The following is a 14,345-nucleotide window of genomic DNA, read 5'->3' on the forward strand; positions in this document are numbered from 1 at the left end:
AAAAAGGTAGTGATTGTATCAAGCACATCCCCAAACTTCATGCCTGTTTGTAATCTCCTATCTGTTATCTTGATCTTTTTGTTACTATGATCAGTTTTGATTTTCTAGAGATGTATATAAAGGGAATATGCCACATGTATTATTTCTCTTGCTTTTTTCACTCGACATAATTACCTTGAAGTTAATCCATGTTGTTCAGTTTAGGAGTTTTTAAGCAATTTGCATGTACACTTAAAATATGACCCAGGAAATACCCCTAAGTATTTATCCAGCAGGAATGAAAGCATGAATCCAAGCAAAGACTCATACATGAATGTCCAGGCAGCTTTCCTTGCAAGTGAATATCCAGTTTTTCCAGGATCATTTGTTGAAAAGACTCTTTCTCCATTAAATTGCCTTTGCTCCCTTGTCAGAGATCAAAATTATATCTGTGTGTGTCAGTTTCTGAGCAGTTTTTTTCTAGTTCTATCATTTGGTTTTTTTTTTTTTATTTGCTTGTTTCTTAAAATTAATCAATTACTTACTGGTTGCGCTGGGTCTTGTTGCAGTGCACAGACTTCTCACTGTGGCAGCGCTTCTCGTCGTGGAGCACAGGCTCATGGGTTAATAATTGTGGCATCTGGGCTTAGTTGTCCAGAGGCAGGTGGAATCTTCCTGGACCAAGGATAGAACCCATGTCCCCTTCAGTGGCAGGCAGATTCTTATCCACTGCTCCTCCAGGACGTCCTGGTGATTTACTCTGTTTCAGTGATCTGTCTGTCTATTCTTTCACCAATATACACTGTCTTTTGATTACTACACTGTCTTTTGACTACTACACTGTCTTCTGATTACTACACTGTCTTCTGATTACTATAGTTGTATATTAAGTTAGGTAGTGTCAGTCCTCTGACTTTTTTGTCTGCTCAGGTTTCTTTTTGTTTTTAAAGTTGGTATTGAATTTGTTACAATATTGCTTCTCTTGTTTTTACATTCTGGGTTTTTTTTTGAAGGGGGAGCAGTTTAGGCTTAGGTCATGTGGCATCTTAGCTCCCTGACCAGTGATCAAACTGGCACCCCTTGCATTGACAGGCAGAGGTCCTAACTGGTGGACCACCATGGAAGTCCCCACTGAGGTTTCTTAACTTTTGTTTATCAAGCATCTCTCTGTCCTGAGTATGAATACAGACCTCAATGTTGTGGGGGCGCCAGACATTACCAGGTAGCATTTCACGTAATGATTGTGGTCACCCATCTTGATGCAGTGAATTACTGTCATTGGTTAGCGGTACTTTTTATTTTCTTCATCTCAAGCAGAGAGCTTATAAATTCCCTTTGCTTGAAATCAGCATGGCTGATCTCCTATCTCACCAGATTCAGAGCTCTTTGTTTTCTTTTGCATACTTTCCCAGAGAACCCAGGAGTTTTAATACTTTTTAAAACAACTATAACTTTTTAATGTAGGGGAATGTTTGACTGAAACGTTATTTGTTAAAACATACTGCATTTTATCTTGGTGTCTTTACTTATGGTGGATGTTAATAGATGTGGTTCTAAAAGGGTTCTGTGAGCAAGTCATTTTAGAAAATACTATAATGACTTCTTTCTTAGAGGTTCAGGATGCGCATTGAAGAGTCTCTAAATTCTAAGTCCCTTCCAAGGGGGACTTAGAATTTAGATCAAACCTGTCAATCCTAAAGGAAATCAACCCTGAGTATTCTTTGGAAGGACTGATTCTGAAGCTGAAGCTTCAACACTTTGGCCACTTGATGGGAAGAGCCAACTCACTTTTAAAGGCCTGATGCTGGGAAAGATTGAGGGCAAAAGGAGAAGAGGGCAGCAAAGGATGAGATGGTTGGATGGTATCAATGACTCAATGGACATGGAATTTGAGCAAACTCTGGAAGATGGTAAAGTACAGGGGAGCCTGGCATCCTGCAGTCCATGGGGTTGCAAAGAGTTGGACACGACTTAGCAACTGAACAACAACAGATTCTAAGTAAATCTACTTAACTTTATCTAGGTCAGTGTTTCCCAAGCTGATTTGAACCCAGAGCACTTCTAAGAGAAGCCTGGTGCACAGACATTGATACATCTAGTATACTGATATTCTTCAATACCAGTTTGAAAAGTGCTGATCTTTGAGATTTAGAGGCCTAAGTTGTAGACACCACTCCTAATGAGTTCACCTGCAGTGCCCAAGTCCCTTGGGATTTAAATAAACAATGTGAGATGCATTACTTTCTAAGACATTCAACAATTTGAATATGAGAGTAGAAACATTCAGTTGAATTGAAACTTAATTTTGGAGGCTAAAAGCAAACTAGTGACATTAGCGGATCTCTCCTGTTTTCATTCTTTCTCGTATCCAGGGGTGAGTCTGTGTTATTCCTTCTAAAACTGGGTTATAGAAATCTTCACAAATTTTACTGAAAACTATGAGAAACAGGAAAACTAGTGATTGGTAGGCAGTGCCCAGAGACTCCCCAGCTGGTGTATACACGCTTCCCCATGTGGCTCTCATGTGCTGTGCTGATGATGTTCCAGAAACTTTTCATTAATAGGGAGCAGTACAATTTCAAAAGCAAAATAAGATTAATCTTTATATCCTGAACGTGAGAATCTTTTCCACTTGAATTAAATGGAATGAATAAAATTCAACAGCAGCACAACAAGACTACTTAAGCCAATTAGGTCCGCACTTGGTGAAATATGGCTTTTTGGCCAATATTTTCACTTCTGGCTGTGGACTGGGGGACATTGTCGAGTTGAACAGCACCTCGGACTCAGTCGGATTTCTAAGTGAAGACCAGCAGGATGGAGGTGGGTAGTGTGTGCAGGGTCAGACCACTGGACCACGGTTGTCATTGGGTGGAGCTGGAGGGGAGGGGGCCGCATTGATTGGTTGATGGTGATGAGATGCTGGTCTCTTAAGGTCCTTTGAATTAACTCACTCATGTTTAAAGCAATGTTGCCAGCCAGTAAGGGGATGTTTTGGTATGCTGGTTTGGTTTTGCTGAATATGTGAGTGGAAAAAAAGTAGCATGAAATTTAAAATAAACAGAGGTTTTATTTAAAGATGAGAGGCTTCGGGGCATCACTATTTTAAGAAGTGGGGCGACTGCCGCACTGACAGGAGGGTCTGTCCTCCTTCAAGGAGGAAAACAGATCAGAAAGAGACCTTAAAGGCTAGTTTCTTGAAGACAAGGACGTCTCATTTTTAGAGGTCACTGGAAGCACTCCTGACCGGGGTACACGCTCTTCTCTTTTTCATGTGGTTTGAGAGAGCTTTTGGCAGAGTGTTTTGACAGAGCCTCTGAAATTTGATAAGTAGTTCATATTCTTTCTTTGAAAAGCTTTGCAAAGTTAAAAGTTCTCCTCATTTTTCTTTCATGGAATGCCTTAAGTATTTTTTTCTTTTTAATTCATAGACTAGAAATGTATCTGTGTTACTATTTGAGAATTCCCTTAGCCCTGCTTACTATATGAAGAAAGTGAAAGTGTTAGTCGCCCAGTCGTGTCCAACTCTTTGTGATCCCAGGCTCCTCTGTCCATGGAATTTTCCAGGCAAGAATACTGGAGTGAGTAGCCATTCCCTTCTCTAGGGGATCTTCCCGAGCCAGGGATCTAACCCCAGGTCTCCTACATTGTAGGGATATTCTTTACTATCTAAGCCACCGGGAAAACCCCGCTTACTGTATACTTGAGCTAATTAGAAATTAAATCCTTGCCAAGGGGTGAAACATTCTACTGTTTAAAAAATTTTTAATTTTCTTGACAGCAATGAGGTTTTCTTGACTATACAGATTTTATCAGCAATACCTCAAAAAACTCTGAGAAGCTTCACTAAAGAAAATAAGCTTTTTCTTTTAATTCTGGAAAATTTCAAAATATATACAAAAGTAGAGAATCACAACAAATTCCATGTACCCGTTACCCAACTTCAACTGTAATGAACATTTTGCCAATCTTGTTTTGTCTAACTATTTATTTATTCTATTTTTTGGCTGAACCACGTGGCATGCAGTATCTTAGTTCGCTAACCAAGGATCAATCTCACACCCTTCCATGGTGGAAGCGCAGCGTCTTAACCACTGGACCACCAGGGAAGTCCCCTTGGAGCATTCATTTTAGAGGGGAAATGAGTAGGGGACAAGTCATCCCCATTAGACTGAAGTTATTGAGCGAATGGTAGAGCAAAAATTGCTAAACACTTACATTAATAGTTGACTTATTAGCAACCTAACGTGCGGGGTGATGTTCCAGATACTCACTGTGGTGGGTGAAAATGAATTTACATCTCATTTTACAGAAAAAGAGAAGAGCATATGAGAGGCTAAATAACATTCCCGAGGCCACAAATCAGGTAAATGGCAGGTGTGTGACCCTCTAGCTAGCTCTCCTAGCTCCTCCTGTTTGCTGACCTGGAATCCCCAAGTGTCAGCCTCTGACAGTGATGGGACAGTTATAAAATCCTAGATCTGAAGCATTTCATCGTGCCCCGGAGCACCCAGCCCTTCTCTCTGCTTCTGAGCGCGCCATGTCATCCAGGGTTGGAGAGTGAACAGGGGTTAGTTTCTATGAAAAGGCTCCTGAAATACGATTTTTCACTGTCAAGTTTTTATCTTAAAGCAGGTCTCTTTTCCCATGAAAATTCATGTGACTGGCAGAAATTAGAACTAAAATACTTCACAGTAAAACAAAAATTTTCTTAACTGTCTCCCAGCCATACTAACAATAAGCAAATTAAAACGAAGTAACTTCATGAAGGAAAAGCTTCTTCCCTACCACCCACTTGTAAAAGTGATCAGAAGAATTAGATATAGAACACAGAAAAACAGAAAAATGTAAAAAATTCATAGTTTCGTCCCCAATGATTATTTGGCACATGTGATTTGGTAATATTGATATTACCATATGTTTGGCTTTTTAGGGCTATATTCTAGTGTATGTTTGTAATCGTATTGAATGTATAATTGTTTAGTTTGCTTTTTCAGTTTAATGTCACAACATAAAATGCAACTCTATTTCATGTACTTTGTTAATAGCATTTTTAATGCCTGGAAGACATGCTGTAACCACCCCCTCCTCCCATATTTGGGGCATTTAGAAATTGTTTCTGACTCTAAGCTATAATTTTTTTGTTTATCCTCTGACTTTTTTTCTTTTGTTTTTACAGTGACCTTAAGGGTTGTTGGTGTTAGAATCAGACTTAAGTGTTAAGAATTGGACCAATTCTATTAAATTAGTTAAACCATTCCCTCTTCTCTACCTTTCTCTGTTCTAAAGATTTATACCATGTTGAGACCTGAATTTTACAAAACTTTCTGCCTGTAATTGGATTTTGCAAAGTTTTCTGGTTAGATTCATTCAAAATAGAAATGGTTACTTTTTAAAACTAAAGGTTTTTCCTGTGGTCATGTATGGACGTGAGAGTTGGACTGTGAAGAAGGCTGAGGGCCAAAGAATTGATGCTTTTGAAGTGTGGTGTTGGAGAAGACTCTTGAGAGTCCCTTGGACTGCAAGGAGATCCAACCAGTCCATTCTGAAGGAGATCAGCCCTGGGATTTCTTTGGAGGGAATGATGCTAAAGCTGAAACTCCAGTACTTTGGCCACCTCATGCAAAGAGTTGACTCATTGGAAAAGACCCTGATGCTGGGAGGGATTGGGGGCAGGAGGGGGAGGGGACGACAGAGGATGAGATGCTGGATGGCATCACTGACTCGATGGACGTTGAGTCTCAGTGAACTCCGGGAGTTGGTGATGGACAGGGAGGCCTGGCGTGCTGCGATTCATGGGATTGCAAAGAGTTGGACACGACTGAGCGACTGATCTGATCTGATCTGATTCTGATAGCGTTCAGTAAATTGCACCTAAATTAGAGGGGAAATTTTTGCATAAACATAACCTAGTCTGGTTGGTATTGTCACGATGGTGACTTATAGTCTGAGCCATTGTTGTTTTCTGACTGCACAGTGTAGCTTGTAGGATTTTAGTTCCCTGACCGGTAATCAAACTCACGCCCTCAGCAGTGACAGCGTGGAGTCTTAACCGCTGGACCACCAGGGAGTTCCCCAGTATTTTCTGTGTAATGGCTTGACTGAGGTCATTAATATGCTAATCCCATTTAGAGGTACAATGAACAGAAGAGTTAAAGCTCCATGAGGCCAGTTTGGTCCATTGGCTCAGATGATCTGGAAAGATTTATGAACCTTGGAAAGCTAGGATCATAGTATCCTGATAGCTTTTGAGAACCTGTGGACTTTAGGCCTGAAAGTATTAATATTTTCACCTTTATAACGATAAAGTGAAGTTAAGGGAATGTCTGTTCCCCTAACTGCTCTCCGAAGAATAAAGCCAAACAACAACAGAAATTCCACAGAGATGGCCATTAATAAAGTTTTAGAATATATTATATTCCAGACTTGGAAAAAATATGCTTGTACAAACATTGGAACAAACACTCTTCCTCTCCTCTGCCCCGCTCCCTCCCTGTTAGTGAGTTATTTTTGTTTTATTTTAAACACTTAAAGGAGTCAAACATTCTTTAGCATCTTGCTTTTCTTTGCTTGAATTGGGGACATCTACCCCCTTCAGCAGATTTACTACTAAAATTTACCTTATTCCTTTCAACGCTGTTACATGGATATGTGATATTTTAACTCTTCCTTTCTACCGATGGATTCTTAAAGTTTTGTGCTTTTATAAATTATTGGGTATGTAAAGCCGTATCTATTGGCATGGGATGGTGGAGCCAACGGTTATGCACACTTTAATGTTTTTATAGCTGTTTCCAAATTGTTCTCCAAAGATATTTACTACTTTATTCTCTGGGTTTTTTTTTTTTTTGCTTTCTTCTGTTTGACCTTTTAAAATTAAGGTTTGCTTTCCAAACACTTTCTATGAGAATTGAAGAAAAAAACACATTGAAGAGTTTTCTTTAGAAGTTTTGTCATGGGATTTAAACTCCCCTCCAGTTATCTTTTTTATTCTCATCAGTGTGCATGTGTCCTCCTCATATTGACAAGATGCTGGCTCTTTCCTGGTGGCAGCCGTGTAACAGTTCTCCTTCTTGGGTTTTGCTGTCGTTATTGGGAGTGATTGTACTGCCCAGAGCCTGTTCTGCCACGCGGGCTGCAAGACTCTAGCCACTCCCACCTGTGCTGGTCTTCCAGGGAGAAGGTGGAGCCACGTGGAGCCGCTAGCATGGCTCCTGTGAAGGAAACGGTTCACAGGCTCACCCTCTCTTCCCCAGTGTCCTGATAGCTGTCAAAATTTCATCTGTTGTGTTCATGGTTCTGCATGTTCTTTAAAGAGCATGACACTCCTACTCTGCCGGGGCTTTCAGGGCAAGCTGTGGACCATCCTATGGAGAAAGAAAAAAAAAAACGAAGCGGAAACACTGTGTAGCTGTTCTGCCACGCCTTCATGTGCTGACGCTCAGTTGTGTCCAACTCTCAGTACCCCATATACTGGAGCCCACCAGGCCCCTCTGTCTGGCATTTTCCAGGCAAGAATACTGGAGTGAGTTGCCACTTCCTACTCCAGTGGATCTTCCCAACCCAGGGATCAAACCTGCGTCTCCTGCATTGGCAGGCAGATTCTTTACTTCTTGAGCTGCCTGGGAAATCCATGCCTTGGCTACCATGTTGAAATTTTCAGTTGTTGTTCTTGGAGGAATGAGAAGGAAAACACTGTTGTTGGAAGCATTCGGGATTTTTTTTTTTTCTTTCGAAGCTTGTTTAGTTGTAATGTGGTAATACTTTACGGGAATAAACTCTGGCTGACCCACTCAAGGGATATAAGCTTGAAAACATTTAGGGTTTTGATTTGCTCAAAGGAGGCGTTTACGGTTTTTGAAGCACAAATCCAGTGGGAAAATAAGTTTTCTGGTGCTAGCTGTGTTTTAGTGCAAAGAGCATGCCTTTGAAGTCCAGTTCTCATCTCAAAAGACATTAAGAACTAGGTGGATGGATAAAGCTATGTGAGGAAGCTTCAGAGTAAATGAGTTTGAAAACTTCAATCCCACCCGTTTTTCTCCCTAATTTAAATACCCTTCTCATCTGATCTGGCTCCAGCCCTTCCCATCTTGTGGATCACTGACTTGTGTCTGTATGTCTTTCAGGGTTTCTTTGGGCTTAACGGAAAGCTTTGTCATCTATGCGCATTCGAGTTACAGAGAAAAGAAAGACCTATGCGCGTTCGAGTTACAGAGAAAAGAAAGACGGAGCACAAGTCAGTTATGTGTTTAGTGACAAAGAAATGCTTCTGCAATATGTGAAGCAGCCAGGTTATAAAAGCATGTATCCTCCATTTAAAAACATTAATTTTACTTATTTATTTTTGGCTGTGCTGGGTCTTCATGGCTGTGCTGGTTTGTCTGTAGTTGCGGTGAGTGGGGGGCAACTTTCTAGTTTCGGTGGACCGGCTTCTCACTGCAGTGGCTTCTAGTGTTATGGAGCATGGACCCTAGGGCGCACAGACTTCACTAATGGCATCCTGTACGTTCAGTAGTTTTGGCTTCTGGCCTCTAGAGCACAGGCTCAATAGCTGTGGTGCGTGGACTTAGTTGCTCCTTGGCAAGTGGGATCTTCCTGCTTCAGGGATCGAATTCGTGTCTTCTGCATTGGAGGCAGATTCTCATCCACTGAGCCACTAGAGAAGCCCTCCTTTTGTTTTTTTTTTATTAATGAAAGCTTGTGTGCATATAAACACTCACAGAAAAGACAGAAGGAACTTAACCGTTAAGGAACCATGGGTTAGATTTCTTGTGATTCAAGGTGATTTGAACATACTGATAACTCTCAGAAATGCCTGAACCCTTCATAATAGTATGAATTATTAGCTGGTTGAGAATGGGAGAAAAAGAAATAAAAGACACTACATATACATATTTTGGGTTGCAAAAATGTGAATTACCCATCCGTAAGAGCACAGGGGATTGTGTGTCATTGTGTGTAGCACCAGTGTGTCTCAGGCTTGAACGTGCCAGACAACGCCCCTTGCTGGACCCAAGCTATACATATAATACAATAAGCTCAAAACTCAGGTTTGGTACTCTCATTGTTGTAAATTGTCACCAAAGTTATCAGCAATTTTCTGAGGTAGAGACCGTTGCCCTGTGGTCACTGGAAATAAGAAATCCACACAATTTACTTATCACACTTGATAAAGAAGGATGGCGGGTGATCTCAAAGATACATTTTATTTTATATCATCAACGGTGCATCATGATATATGTGTAAAATTTCTAAGAGTAGATGAAATGTGTGCCTATAGAATCTCTCAAGTTTAAAGATACTCAATTTGGCTCCGTCCGAAGATGTCTTGGATTTGACAATTCATGAAGAATTATGAGAAATCTTTCAGAATCATAGAAACTCTGTAGAACTCTAGACTTTATCATAAACTTCAGAGTTCTGGATCCTAAACTAGAAGCACAGTTATCCAACTTTTTATCCCTTGAGAGCGAGATATTACAATAACTGTCTCTTATTCCCCCACTTAGGTTGCCATGTCATGGTGTCTATTTAAACATTTTTTAGGTTGATCATGTGCTGTGCTGTGCTGTGCTTAGTCAGTCATGTCCGACTCTTTGAGACCCCATGGACTGACAGAATCCTCTGTCCATAGGATTCTCCAGGCCAGAATACTGGAGTGGGTAGCCAGTCCCTTCTCCAGGACATCTTCCCAACCCAGGGATCAAACCCATGTCTCCTGCATTGCAGGCGGATTCTTTACCGGAATCCCAGTTGTTGAGCATGTAGCCCACAATAATTCGCTTTTCTTGCTTTCCCCCACTGGCTTTTAATCACATTATTAGTGAAATCTACGTCTAACTTGTGCATAGGACCTGGTGAACTTTACTTAAAACACTCTTAAATGCCAACATTTTTGCTGATGAGCATTGTGAAGAGCCCATCCCCACCCCAGTCTCCCGTGCTTTTGTCTTTAAGTTTCATTTAAAACTCCCATCTTTCATATTTTGGTAAGAGAAGACTTTAAGTGGAAATGTAATCTGAGCATCGTGTCTAATACGTGGACTCAGCATGGGCATTTTGAAGCCAGTGATCCCATCTGTAGTGAGAGCATTAAAGTACAGTGATATTATTTCAGGAGGCAGCTCTCACAGTTGAAGGGCATCTTTGCTGGGAGCAGGGAACAGCCAGGTGAAATCAATTTCAGCACTGTGCAAGCCTTCTGGATTGATTGTCTTGAATTGGATCCAGTCCCTTCAAGACTCTGATAGAACTCAGTGATTTGGCCAGGGTACTCCACTGGCCTGTAAACAGCATGAAATGATGCATACAAAGTGACCAGCTTTGAGATTTCTTTGGAAAACTCAGGTCTGGGTATTATGTGATACTCTTTAAGGCATTTTATCATTGTGCATGGTAACAGGTCCTCCAAAATCTGTTGTTGGCAATTCCCTGGAAGTAGTTGGTGGTGAACCTGGCCTTTGGGCCATGGCTGAGCTGTGAGACCTGTGGTCAGCCAGCCTCCCCTTCTGTAATCACTTTGATCCTCAGTGTCCTCACCTGTAAAATGGAACAGTAGCACCTCCCTAAGTTGTTGTTGTTGTTTGGCTGCCCCTTGACTTGTGGGATCTCAGTTCCCTGACCCAGGGATTGAACCCAGACCTTTGGCAGTGAAAGCTCTTGAGTCCTAACCGCTGGACTGCCGGGGAATTCGCCCGAAGTTGGTTTTAAGGCAAATGAAAAATAAAGCATTGTTGAAATTCTTAGGTTCCTAATGGTTATTGTGCAATTTTCATTTGGCTTAAAACTTTATTTTTAAAAAGTATTTATTTGTTTGTTTATTTGGTTAGTTGAAGCACACAGGATCTTCGTTTCATCACACTGGGTCTTTTGTTGTCATGCATGGGCTATCCATATGGGGGTGATTGCAAGCGAGCAATTTAGTAATATTTTTAAGGACAATGATTCTTGAACAGACATGTTTGGTGTCTCTTCTTTGTTCACTAGCCTTTGAACCACAGGGCCTTCTCACTTGTCTCCCCTTTACCTTTTGCTCACACACCCCTTGCTCCGGCATCTTGGAGCTCAGCTTTCCCTTTACTTCCTTTGAGAAGCCTTAACAACCCCCCTGTCCCCAGCCTAGGTCATGGCCTTCTGTTTGTTGTCATGTGCTGTATGTATTCCTCCTGCATGATAGCTTCCATAGCTGTAATTTATTTAAATGTCTGCCCTCTTCCCTGAGGACACCTTGTCACTTAGGTATATTCCAGCCAAATATGCATAACCTACATCTAATCACAAGGAAACATTATTTTAAAGTAAAAAATGTTTTTCAGAGGTCTGTCTTCCATAGGTCTGCCTTCCTTGCTTTCCAGGGCTTCGCTGGTAGCTCAGTGGTTAAGACTCTACCTGCAAAGCAGGAGACCTGGGTTCAACTCCTGAGTCAGGAAGATCTCCTGGAGAAGGAAATGGCAACCCACCCCAGTATTCTTGCCTGGAGAATCCCATGGACAGAGGAGCCTGGTGGGCTACAGTCCATAGGGTCGCAAAGAGTCGGACAGGACTAAAGCAACTTAGCATGCACACATGCATGTCTTCCATGGTAGTTTGTAAGCTCAAAGCATCTGGGACCACACCCGCCTTAGTCACTGTGACATCTCGAGTAGGCCTGGAATGATGGGTATGTGTATCTTGCCTATGAGTGGTTTCCAGAAGAATGAATGAATGTGTGAATGGTGTGTACCTTTACCCAGATACAAAGCCCTAACTGCTGACTTATAGCTCCCTGTATCTTTTATAAGATAGCTGGATCATTCCAATGGGAAAAAAAAAAAAGAAAAGCTTACATCTTCATTGTCACTAACCCTCCATTTCTCTGCATTTCTCCTCTAGATGATTTATATTCTTGAATTTACGGTTTTGTTTCTAACTTGGTCATGAAGATTGAAATCAAGTTTACGTGGTTTTGTCTTCCCCGTAGCTCCTGCAGAAGAATGGCCAGCTGTCCACCGTCAACAGCTTAGCTGAGCAAGGCGAGCTCGGCCTCCAGGAGGAAGCCCTGATTGGCCAAGAGGAGGAAGTGACTGTCACAGATGGTAAGCCGCCTTGCCTGGCTCTGGGTAGAGCCAGGGGATGGAAGGCAAACACCACCAACAGGGAGTCCTCAGAGGACAATTAAAAACAACCTAGGCAGGATTTGCCCTGTCGTGTTACCTGTCATACACTCTCAGTATCATACTGATAACAAAAGCAACCATTGTAGCCCCCATATTTCGGTATAGGAGGTTATAGCAATGCTTATAATGAAATGAAGTCTTTTTTTTTTCATTTTTCTCAGGCATCCTTATCTTGAAACCATGCTTTGGTTGTTGTTGTTATTGTTGCCATGTTCCAACCACTTGCCTGGTGTTGGATTCTTATTGAAAATGCTGGGGTCTTGGTTTAGGAGTCAGTATTTCTCACTCTGGAGTAGCCTACTGCCCTTGTGAAGATTTTTCTGGTAGTCTGTATTGCTTTCTTTTTGTTAATGTATTTAAAGTATTTTATATTTATTTATTTTCAGCTGTGCTGGGTCTTTGTTGCTGCACGGGCTTTTCTCTAGTTTTGGTGAGCAAGGGCCTCTCTCTAGTAGCGGTGCCTGGGCTTCTCATTGCAGTGGCTTTTCTTGTTGGCTGAGCACTGCCTCTAGGGCACACAGGCTTCAGTAGTTGTAGTGTGTGGGTTTAGTTGCTCTGTCGCATGTGGGATCTTCTCGCATTGGGGAATCAAACCCATTTCTTCTGAATTGGCAGGTGAATTCTTTCTAGTAGTGTGTATTTCAAGAAGACATTTGCTTCTTGGAAGGAGAGCTATGACAAACCTAGACAGCATAGTAAAAAGCAAAGGCATCACTGCAGACAAAGTCCTGATAGTCAAAGCTATGGTTTTTCCTGTAGTCATGTACAGATGTGAGAGTTGGACAAAGAAGGCTGAGCGCCAAAAATTGATACTTTCAAACTGTGGTGCTGGAGAAGACTCTTGAGAGTCCCTTGGACAGCAAGGAGATCGAAGTAGTCAATCTTAAAGGAAATCAACCCTCAATATTCATTGGAAGGTCTGATGCTTGAAGCTGCAATACTTTGGCCCCCTGATGGGAAGAGCTGACTCATTCAAAAAGACCCTCATGCTGGGAAAGATTGAAAGCAAAAGAATAAGGTGGCAGAGGATGAGATGGTTGGATGGTGTCACCAACTATGGGCATGAACTTGAGCAAACTTTAAGAGATGGTGAGGGAGAGGAAAGCCTGGCATGCCATAGTTCATGGGGTCACAAAGAGTTGGACACAACTTAACAGCTGAACAATAACAGCATATTTCAGGGTGCACACCTCTTTGCCCCAACTATAATATACTGCGCATGTTATAACCTTTATCCCAGAAATCATAGAGGGGTGGTTATTGGAAAGCAAATCTGTGAGACCACATTATCACTGGTTTGATTTCAGCCCATGGACGGGGTGGGGACCATACCTCAGGGTCAGAATCAAGCACCTTGACAAGTTGGGCTCTTGCAAGGGAAGAAGAACTTTCCTTTGTTCTTGTTTCTTGTCTCATCATCTTGTTTAGTCATAAAGGAATGATTTAACAACTCCTGTGGATGTACAGAATGATGGCATATGGTAAACTGATGCTTACATGTAATGTGAAAAAGACAAATGAAAAAAGTCTTGTGAAAGGAGACTGGCCATTGCCTCGGTGAGATGAGGTTCATCTAACATGTGGAACCTGTTTCTCCTGTGTTCACCGCCCCTGTGGAGCTGCTGCAAGCAGGGAGCTGCTTTTGAAGTTGGTGGGAATTGTGATCTTTCTCTAGCACCACAGGCACCCTATAAAGTTAGAAATACATAGTCTCACACAAGGAGGATCTGCACAGCCTGTGTCAGAGTTTCAAATGATCTCTACCAAAATAATTGGAACGGCCCCAACTCAGATTCCAAAGTCCCACGCTCTGTCCTTCCCATGGTTAACCTTTGAATCAAATCAAGCCACAGCCTTTTTGGAGCCTTCCATAGCCAAGTCACTGTGCCCCGTGCTTCAGGAAAGATGGAAAAAGCTAAAATGGCCCATCAGGGGAGATAAGCGAGTACATGGAAGGATCCATAAGATGAAAATGAGGTTAAGACCAGGCAACATGGTGATTAATGAATCTTGCAAGAGACAAGAGCTCCTTAGAGCTCTGATGAAACCCTTGTTTGAGATCAGGGAGTAGGATGAGGTCTGGGGCCTGAGGGGAGGTTGGGTTTAGATTTGTTGGGACAAGGGCTGCCAGCCAAGGGGTGGGGGTGGGAAATAAAACAGCTGACACTTCACAAGCGTTTACTGTGGGTCCCGGTTCAGTTCAGTTCAGTT

General features: G+C 42.0%; 1 protein-coding gene across 1 annotated transcript in view; it reads left to right on the forward strand.

Moving 5' to 3' along the window:
- The first annotated feature begins 11,901 nt into the window (after positions 1 to 11,901).
- AKAP12 (A kinase (PRKA) anchor protein 12) overlaps positions 11,902 to 14,345 on the forward strand; it is a 50,386-nt gene continuing 47,942 nt past the window's right edge. Inside the window, exon 1 of the mRNA XM_010840823.1 lies at positions 11,902 to 12,053. The gene's annotated coding sequence lies outside the window, so the exon portion shown is untranslated. The remainder of the gene's footprint in view (positions 12,054 to 14,345) is intronic.

The sequence above is a fragment of the Bison bison genome, unplaced genomic scaffold, assembly GCF_000754665.1.
Source record: "Bison bison bison isolate TAMUID 2011002044 unplaced genomic scaffold, Bison_UMD1.0 scf7180017864148, whole genome shotgun sequence".
Lineage (NCBI taxonomy): Eukaryota > Metazoa > Chordata > Mammalia > Artiodactyla > Bovidae > Bison > Bison bison.